At 48.0% G+C, this 10,058-nt stretch overlaps 1 long non-coding RNA gene across 2 annotated transcripts; it reads left to right on the plus strand.

Annotated features, from left to right (window-relative positions):
- Positions 1 to 4,341: 4,341 nt before the first annotated feature.
- LOC141050857 (uncharacterized) lies at positions 4,342 to 5,944 on the plus strand. Of its 2 annotated transcripts, XR_012220540.1 has the most exons (6): positions 4,342 to 4,549; positions 4,631 to 4,733; positions 4,824 to 5,072; positions 5,158 to 5,228; positions 5,407 to 5,504; positions 5,595 to 5,944. It is a non-coding gene; the product is annotated as an uncharacterized lncRNA (long non-coding RNA). The 2 variants fall into 2 exon arrangements; XR_012220539.1 differs by having other exon boundaries at positions 4,631 to 5,072.
- Positions 5,945 to 10,058: the final 4,114 nt, after the last annotated feature.

Below are 10,058 nucleotides of genomic sequence, written 5' to 3' on the forward strand. Positions count from 1 at the left end.
TTGTCCTTTTGTAAAACAGCCCAATGTTTCTTAATAATTCTCGTGAATTGTTTGTACCCGGCATGAAACTCAGTAATGAATGGTAATTGACATATTTGGTCCTGGATGTTCCGTGATTCTGGAATTGTAGATTTTACATTATGCACCAACATGCTTCTTGAGGTAGCGTCTTTATTTAAATAAATAGTTAAAATTTGTGCTTAATAATGAACCCCTTTAACTTATGGTACACTATGAAATGTACACAAATAAATTGGACTGTTCCTTATTAGGTAATTACCTTAAGGTGTAGTCTGAGTAGATGTCTAAGCTCCTGTAGACCAATATGGTAGTGAGCGCTATATATCTTGATGTGGAGTTAAAAAAATAAATACTGCCAGTAGACCGTGGGTTAATACCACGGATCTTCCAGAGTGCTGTCCTGGCTGGTGACAGACATTCCATGTTTCCCTCTTCCAGTGGCGCACCGACGTGTAGCGTGCATGATATGAAGCTGTGGCATGTGGTAAGCCGTCAGGACCTTCGTGACGTCACCGGTCACGTGATAGATTACAGGGAGCGCAGTGGACCAATTCCTCTCCGACTAGTTTCGGAAAAACACGGTTTCCTGCAAACCATCTACACCAATGGTGTGCTGGATGAGAACCTGGTCCTCTGGCGTCGCTTCATGACAGTGTTCTTTTTATTTGATCAGGTGGCCCAGATTGACAGTTTTTAATGGATATAAATACAAATCAATATTTTTTTTAAATTTTAATGCAGTGACGAATAGGGTGTCAATTAATTTTTTAACTCTTAATATTTTTATAAACAAAGGGACTATCCATACCAAAACATATGACCGACTGATTCCAACAACTATATTTCACTGAACAGCTGCCACTTACCCACTTGGCTCATCAATATCCCAAAAAGTTAATTTATATGAGCAAATAGAAATTGCTCACGAAAACAGGACTTCCTAGATGAAACAAACATACTAATGGATAAATTTAAGGGGAAAGGATATAGAGAAAATTTCCTTCTGGATGAAAGAGAAAAATTAAATAACATTCCTAGGGATAATTTACTCCAAGATAAACATAACCCTGATTCAAAATATGACATGAGCAATGACTTCACAATCATAACCCAGTATAGTGCAAATACACATTTCTCTATCGCTTCATTGGGGGACACAGAGACCATGGGTGTATGCTGCTGCCACTAGGAGGCTGACACTGCACAGAAAAAGGTTAGCTCCTCCTCCGCAGTATACACCCCACTGACCGGCACTAATTTCTTCAGTTTAGCTTAGTGTTAGTAGGAGGTGGACACGGGTCTTTCATTAGACCCATATCTACCTCAGTGTGCGTCGTTTTCTTTTGCAGATCTTCCGGAGGGATACAGAGTGAATAGTCACATCTGTAGTCCCACAAAGAGACTGTGAGTACGGCGTGTACTGCCACCCCGTATCCTCACAGATCTCCTCAGCAGGAGCAACAGCCTTCTCAGACGGCCGCCAACACGAGTACGTGTCAGCGATCCTGATGGTCCTCGTCTCCCGTCTCCCACCCACTTGCCAACCAAAGCCTGTCAGTTTGGATGAGGCGCGGACATACCTCTACAGGACGCTCAAGGTACCTTTTTTTTTCCAACAGGTTTTCCACGGAAAGGTCTGAGGACAGGGTAAGTATAGGGCCCCCAGTCGCATCCTCCATCACCTTCAGGAGCAGTCACTGTGGCGGTGCTGCGAGGTCTCCGCGGCCACCCTGTGCTTCCAGGCAGCCGCCGCATGTGCCCCACAGCCCGTTTTCTTCACCTCTGTCAGGCTTCAAACAGCAGCATTCGGGCTGCAATACCTCCGCCCCACCACGCGCCGACAGGCGGCTGCCGCACTTAATTTAGGCCTCGGCTTCACTTTGGGCCTAGTACAGCGTCACGGCCGCGCCCCGCCTTCATTCTCAGGCGGGCTCCCCTCCCGCCCATTCTAAGCCCGCCCACCACCTCGCCTCCTGCTCCCAGGTGCTCTGAGACGGCGCTCAGCCCACCATTATCAGCGGGCGGTGTTATGTGCAGCGTCGGCACTTAGCTCCGCCCATCATCCTCTCAGGAAAAACGCGCTTCTTTCTTGTGTTTCTCAGGCGGCCGCCATTTTCTCTCCTGTCAGCCAGACACTGCACTCTGCTGCGGCCCTACAAATCCAGACGGGCTGTGCAGCATCGCGTACGGGGGTTATCCACAGGACAACGGACCGTGAGTAGCTCTGCTTCTGCAGACTGACACCCTCCTCCCTGTCCCCCAACCTTCCGGCACTCCTTCAGTGGCTGTCCCTCATTATGTCTTCCTCTAAGCCTGCTCCCACTGGCACTTTGGTCAAGTTCTTTGCATGTTCTTCTTGCAAACGCAAACTTCCCTCAGGTCAGTCCACTCCCCTCTGCCTCGACTGCAGTAACCCCATTCAGCCCCCCACCCGGGAGAGTGAGTCCCCCATTCCTGGCTGGGCTTCTTCTCTATCACAGTCAGTGGCGGATCTTACTAAGGTGTCTCAGTCCCTAGTGGCCGTTCTCGATAAGTTGCCCCTGGACACTTCTTCAGTATCCAGCAGGTTGCAAGAGGCTCCATCTGAACCAGCAAGCATGAGCCGCAAAAGACCCAGGCAGGATCTCCAGCCGGAATCCTCCCCTCGTCCCATCTCGGCACATAGTCCTTCCCAGCAGTCTCCTTCCCGTGCCTCCTCGTCCGACTCAGGAGAAGCGTTCTCGGACGCGCCATCCGAAGAGATTTTAGAGCTGGATTCGGACCATGACGTGGACATGAAGGTTACGGTACAGAACCTCATTGCAGCAATTACAACACCTTCGACATCACAGACTCCCCTGCGAAATCCTCAGATCAGGAGGTTTTGTTCAGACGGCAGAAACACCTTCCAGAGTCTTTGTTTCACACTCTGAGTTTGGCAAGCTTCTTACCAGGGAAAGAGAAAATCCAACCAGGCGCTTTCCAAGAGGAAAGCGCCTTGGCGTGCTGTATCCATTTTCTCTGGAGCTCACCGACAACTGGTCGGCTTCCCCCTCTGTTGACGCTCCCATGTCCAGACTATCTAACAACACGGTCCTCCCAATTTCAGGTGTGGCGTCTCTGAAAGATTCTAACGACAGGATCATAGAATCTTTAGCAAAGTCAGCATTCGAAGCGGCTGTGACGGTGCAAAGCCCAGCCTTCACTTCCACTTGTAGTACAAAAACTTGGCACTCAAAAGAAAAATTGATTTGACAGTTCCTTTATTGTAAAAGGCATCCAGTTAAATATACCGTACTTCTTTTACTTCTTTAAACGTTTTCGGTCATACAATTGACCTTCATCAGAAACAGAATTTTTTCACAGTTGGTTTTAACTAGAATGAGTTTACAAGAAGACAAGACAGTATGGTTAGTGAACAAATAAGTATCTAACAAATATCTGAGCAACAGGATGCTGATAATGACCGTATGAACATCATGTAAAGTTTAGACGAAAGGTCGATGACTAGATAAATACTGAAATAGCGAATCCTGAGACAAGGTTCAAGTGAACTTAGTGAAACTCCACAGGTTCCATGGGCGGTGATAGAGTCCGTGCTGTGATGGCCTCAACAGGGACTATGATGTTGCCGCCTTTTTATGATTACATAACAGTGTAATCGTGGCTTTCATATTGCATGTTTAACCGGCTATTTTGACTATTGGCTGAGTAGTATCAGAATTGTCTGTGTATATTTTGACAAATTTCAGGATTGTCACTAACTCTTCTATTTTCCGTTTCTCTAGAATCGTTAGAATCACCTTATCACATATACTGGGCACGTCCGGCTATTCGATGGTAACCTATCACCTACCTACCACACTACTCCTATTCCTCCAGTTGTAGCTCACATAGCCTCCCCACCAATACCTTCAGTCCATTGTACCTGGTTATTATCCATGTCAACCTATTTCATTCTTTTATTTGCAGCATTCACACCCATACCCTTACACAGATAGATATCCTCTGCCCCCACATTCATCACAATAGCTTGACTACATATACTCCTGGCTCAGCAACACATTAACATGACATTCCTAAGGAGGTTTATTCCCCTTTTCATAGTGACATGAGTTTCCATTGCACTGCCTTCTATCTGTCTCCTGGTCACAGGACATGCTCCCCTGCTCTTTCACAAGGCTGGACACTGATGTCCACAGAGTCTGCTTCACCTCCTTTCAACCCCCGGTCACATGACCGCTGGTTTACACGGCATTCCCATGGAGACATTCCTCTCACTCCTTCCATAGAGGGATGACTTTTAGGGCATAAGCGCCGCCCTCTACCTGCCCCCTGTTACATCATGGGCTCCCCCCCTCCTTCTTTCTCCTCTTACTTGGACACAGCTGTCTATCACACAGGCGCCGCCCCATAATTAACATCCTGATCATGTGACCGCCCTCCTGGGGTCGTGATAGGCTATCGTTCTCCACTTATACCCGGATATACTTCCCTGCAATACAGCGTCTCTCATACCAGCAGCACATGCGTCCAGCCACAGACTAAGGTAATAATTTTAAGAGATCTAGTTCATGTCTTGCTGGTTCTCTACTTTATCACATTGACAGCATTTACTCATTTTTTGCAGCGCTATCCCTCTGCACCCTCAGTGCTTCCCCTGAACAGCGCGTTCACTCTCCCTGAGACACACTTGCCTCCCTGGGCAGGACAGACCATTTGGAGAATCACAGGTGACTCTAGCTCTCCCAGACAACATTAGGGCACCACTATTGTACCAACTAGTGCCTTTTTGCTTATGCTTTCTTCTCTTTCAATTTTAGCACCCAGTTGTGGACATTCTTGCCTGTCACAAACAATACAGGATAGTTTCCTGAATATATTACAGGTGATTTCACACTTCTTAATACAGTGTTCACCTCACATTCTTTGTCCTCAGGGCTACTCATACCTTCTACATGTTTCAATTGCAGTACAAATTTCTGGACACCCACACCAATTATTGGATCTACCGCTCCCTGTATAACCCAAGGTGTCAAACCCGTGGGTCTGGTGATTTCCTACATGAATAGGTAATTCAGTTCACATTACGTGCATATCCTCAGCCTATCTCAGTACACACATTTATACTCTTTTTTTTTTTTTTATCATCCTCAGTGTCCTTTCATCCTCAGTAGCTGCTGCTTCCCAGACGTCTGTTTCTCCACATTATTAATGAATATACCCAGGTATTGACTGTTTTGGATTTTTTCTCCTTCCTCATTCACATAACATCGCCCAATATGTTTATGTTTATGTGCCATAGTCACTCACCGTCTTGTTCTTTCTTTCTCTTTTTTTCCAGTACTGAATAGTGCCTACTTATGACAGCTGTTCTTTAATAATATATGGAATTTTCCATTACAGTTCCTCTCAGGTACCTGTCTTGGCACTCATTCCAGTCGGCTATTACTTTTCATGTGGTATTGCACATCCAGTAGCACCAGCCGACCACGAATCTCATTGTATCCTTTATTTACCAGTGTCACACTTGTTGTTTGTTTTCAACCTCCTAGGGCAGGTCTTTTACATATGTTCCTTACATACCATCACAGCACGGACTCTCTATCACCGCCCATGGAACCTGTGGAGTTTCACTAAGCTCACTTGAACCTTGTCTCAGGATTCGCTATTTCAGTATTTATCTAGTCATCGACCTTTCGTCTAAACTTTACATGATGTTCATACGGTCATTATCAGCATCCTGTTGCTCAGATATTTGTTAGATACCTATTTGTTCACTAACCATACTGTCTTGTCTTCTTGTAAACTCATTCTAGTTAAAACCAACTGTGAAAAAATTCTGTTTCTGATGAAGGTCAATTGTATGACTGAAAACGTTTAAAGAAGTAAAAGAAGTATATTTAACTGGATGCCTTTTACAATAAAGGAACTGTCAAATCAATTTTTCTTTTGAGTGCCAAGTTTTTGTACTACATTGTTAGTTGGCTGGATACCCGACTTGTGCACCTCTCTCCACACTGAGTGCCGTGTTTTTTCTATTTTCACTTCCACTTGGGTAGCAAAGGCCATAGCTACTTGGGCGGAGGATCTCCGCCATGGCATTCTGGATAGAGCCCAACCAGAGCGATTGGCCGAGATAGCCAACCAGATCTCCCATGCAGGGGATTATCTGGTCTCGGCCTCTTTGGATGCCGCATCTTGCGCAGCTCAAGCGTCCTGCAACGTTGTTGCAATCCAGCGTACAATTTGGTTTAAGGCTTGGCAGGCGGATTTGTCTTCAAAAAAGTCGCTTACCAATCTGCCTTTTCAGGGAGCGTGTCTTTTTGGATCCCAGCTGGACCAGATTATTAAAGACTCCACTGGAGGTACAAGCTCTTCTCCCTCAGTCCAAGCCTCGTAGACCTCCCCCAAGGTGTCAGTTTCGGCCCTTTCGGTCTTTACGCCGCTTTGCAATGGCAGAAACCTTTTCCAACCAACAAAGGCCGCAGGCACGCCAGGATAGGAAGAAGGTCTCTTTAGGCCCACTCCCTCCTTGCAGTCTCACTCCTCCCAGGGCAGACCCTCCAGGTCCAGATCTGGACGATCCACATCAGCATGACTATCAACGAAACCCAGAGGCGCCTTCCCAACTGGGAGGTCAACTCCTTTTCTTCAGAGACGTCTGGCTTGCCTCTGTAGAATACGCTTGGGTCAGAGGTTGTATCGTCAGAATACAAGATAGAGTTCGCTTCTCGGCCCCGGGAGCGTTTCTTCGAGTCCCGGCCTCCAAAAGACCCTGCCTTAGTTCCGGATTTCTTTGCATCCATCACCTCCCTCTTCAGTTCCGAGGTGATCGTGCCCATTCCCGAGTCAAAACATTTCACAGGGTTTTATTCAAACCTGTTTGTAGTACCGAAAAAAGGCGGCGCGGTCTGGCCCATCCTGGAGCTCAAGTTACTGAACAAGAGAGCCCGCCTACGACATTTCAGGATGGAGTCTCTTTGTTCAGTGATTGCTTCCATGGAGGCGCAGGAATTCATGTGCTAAATAGACATTCAAGATGGCTATCTGCATTTTCCCATCTTTTCTGGGCATCAGAAATTCCTGCGTTTTGCAGTTCACCAGAGCCACTACCAGTTTGTCGCCCTGCCGTTTGGTCTCGCCACCGCACCCAGAGTATTTACAAAGATCATGGCAGCATTGATGGCTTTGTTGAGGATCAGAGGTCTCGTCCTTTTTCCGTACCTCGACGACATTCTTATCAAAGCTCCGTCTTTTCACCAGACTCTCAAGTCTTTCCATCGTTCTCGACACCCTGTCCAATTTCGGGTGGCTCGTCAATACAAAGAAGTCCTGTCTTGTTCTGACACAACGTCTTGTGTTTCTTGGCCTATTGTTCGACACCCGTCGATCAAGGGTTTTTCATCCTCAAGACAAGATGATCTCTCTGCGGCAAGATGTACGAGCATACGGCTTCCATCTCTCCTTTCAGCCATGAAAGTCTTGGGAAAGATGGTGGCAACGGCCGAAGCGGTTCTTTTTGCCCAATTTCACTCAAGACCACTTCAACAGGCCATCCTGTCTCAGTGGAACAGGTCTGTCCTTTCCCTGGACCGTCCAATTCGCCTTTCGTCCCGGGTCAAACAGTCACTCAATTGGTGGCTGGCGTCACCTCTCATTTCTCGGGGTCGGTCATTCCTTCCAATTCACTGGCAGATTGTGACAACGGACGCCAGCCTTCTTGGCTGGGGTGCAGTGTTTCGCAATCAAACGGTTCAGGGTCGGTGGTCGACTCAAGAGACAACTCTGCCTATCAATGTCCTCGAGATACAGGCGATTTATCTGTCTCTCATTCACTGGGAAAGGCTTCTCAGGGGTCTGCCAATCTGGATTCAGACAGACAATGCCACAGCGGTGGCATATGTCAACCACCAAGGGGGTTCCTCAGCTCTAGCGGAAGTGTCAAAGATTCTTCACTGGGCAGAGGTCTCAGTCCCAGCGATATCCGCGGTGCACATTCCCGGCGTGGACCACAGGGCCGCCGATTTTCTCAACCGTGAGGGTCTCGCGGCGGGAGAGTGGTCCTTTCATCCGGATGTCTTCCATCAGCTTTGCCGTCGTTGGGGGACTCCGGATGTAGATCTGCTGGCGTCTCGCATGAACAGGAAGGTTCCACAGTTCGTATCCAGAGCTCGAGATCCTCTCGCATTGGGCGCCGATGCTCTGACCATTCCCTGGTCACAGTTCAAGCTCCCCTACCTGTTCCCTCCCCTTCCTCTTCTTCCCAAACTGTTGAAAAAAATCAAGGCGGAAGGGGTTCAGGTCATCCTCAGCACTCCGGATTGGCCCAGAAGATCTTGGTTCGCGGACATCGTCAACCTGCTCGTGGACGCCCCCTGGAAGCTTCCAGACAGAGCAGATCTGCTGTCTCAGGGTCCGATTTGCCACCCCAATTCTCGGCCGCTCAATTTAACGGCGTGGCTGTTGAAACCGCGATTCTGAAACGGTCAGGTTTTTCGGATCGAGTTATTCACACCATGATCCGGGCTAGAAAGCCTTCGTCTTCCAAAATTTATTATCGTACTTGGAAGGCCTATTTCGCTTGGTGCGAGGCCAATAACATTCCGCCCATGTCCTTTTCACTTCCTTCTGTACTGGCGTTCCTCCAGACAGACCTTGATGCGGGCCTTGCCCTCAGCTCTTTAAAGGGGCAAGTCTCGGCGCTTTCCATTCTGTTCCAGAAGACGTTAGCCTCCCGTCTGCAGGTCAAGACCTTTCTTCAGGGAGTGGCTCATGCGGCACCTCCGTACCGCGCGCCTGTGGATCCATGGGATCTTAATCTGGTTCTCGAGGTTTTGCAAGGTCCACCCTTCGAACCTCTCAGGAAAGTTTCCCTATCCCTTCTCTCCTGAAAAGTAGCCTTCCTGGTGGCCATCACCTCCATCTGGCGCGTGTCAGAATTGGCGGCCCTTTCTTGAGCTCCTCTTTCTTGGTGCTCCACCAGGATAAGGTGGTCCTGCAGCCTCCGCCCTCTTTCCTTTCTAAGGTGGTGTCCACTTTTCACCTGAATCAGGATATTGTTCTCCCGTCCTTTTGTCCGGGTCCAACTCACCCTCTTGAGCGCTCCTTGAACAAGTTAGACCTGGTCAGGGCGATGAAGGTCTACCTGGCTAGGACGACTTCCTTGCGGAAGACAGACTATCTCTTCATCATTCCAGATGGTGCGCGGAAAGGTCAGCCGGCCCCCAAGGCTACTATTGCTCGCTGGATCAGATCAGCAATTTTAGAAACCTACCGGGTCAAGCATAGAGTGGCCCCTCCTGGAATTAGAGCTCACTCTACCCGGGCAGTGGGTGCCTCCTGGGCAGTGCGCCACTGACCTTCTGCTCTGCAGCTTTGCAAAGCTGCAGCCTGGTCATCTGTTCACACGTTTGTGAAATTCTACAGGGTCCACACCTACGCTTCAGCGGATGCCAGCCTAGGAAGAAGGATCCTGCAGGCAGCGGTGGTGAGTCCGCTGGCCTGATGGAAGTTTGCTTTCCCTCCCCAGGGACTGCTTTGGGACGTCCCATGGTCTGTGTCCCCCAATGAAGCAATAGAGGAAACAGGATTTTTGGGTTGGTTACCATAAAATCTGTTTCTCGGAGCCTTCATTGGGGGACACAGCACCCTCCCATGTTCTGCAACTCCTGTTCTTATGTTTGTTACTTAGAGTTGAGTTGTCTGTTCTGTTTCAATCATTTTGTTACTTCTCCTACTGCTTTCTCACTAACTGAAGAAATTAGTGTCGGTTGGTGGGGTGTATACTGCGGAGGAGCTAACCTTTTTCTGTGCATAGTGTCAGCCTCCTAGTGGCAGCAGCATACACTCATGGTCTCTGTGTCCCCCAATGAAGGCTCCAACCCAAAAATTCTGTTATTCTGGGAAAAATTGTAAAAAAAAAAAAAAACACTGGGGATTTTAAGGGAAGACTAAACCATAGGGGGTCTATTACCAATGAAGCCAAAATTTATCTATATAAAGGCAAGAAATCTGGGGAATTTAGTAGCACCAACAGTACCTATATCCAACTTAAG

The sequence above is a fragment of the Dendrobates tinctorius genome, unplaced genomic scaffold (assembly GCF_039654945.1).
Source record: "Dendrobates tinctorius isolate UK_male_01 unplaced genomic scaffold, ASM3965494v1 ptg000154l, whole genome shotgun sequence".
Lineage (NCBI taxonomy): Eukaryota > Metazoa > Chordata > Amphibia > Anura > Dendrobatidae > Dendrobates > Dendrobates tinctorius.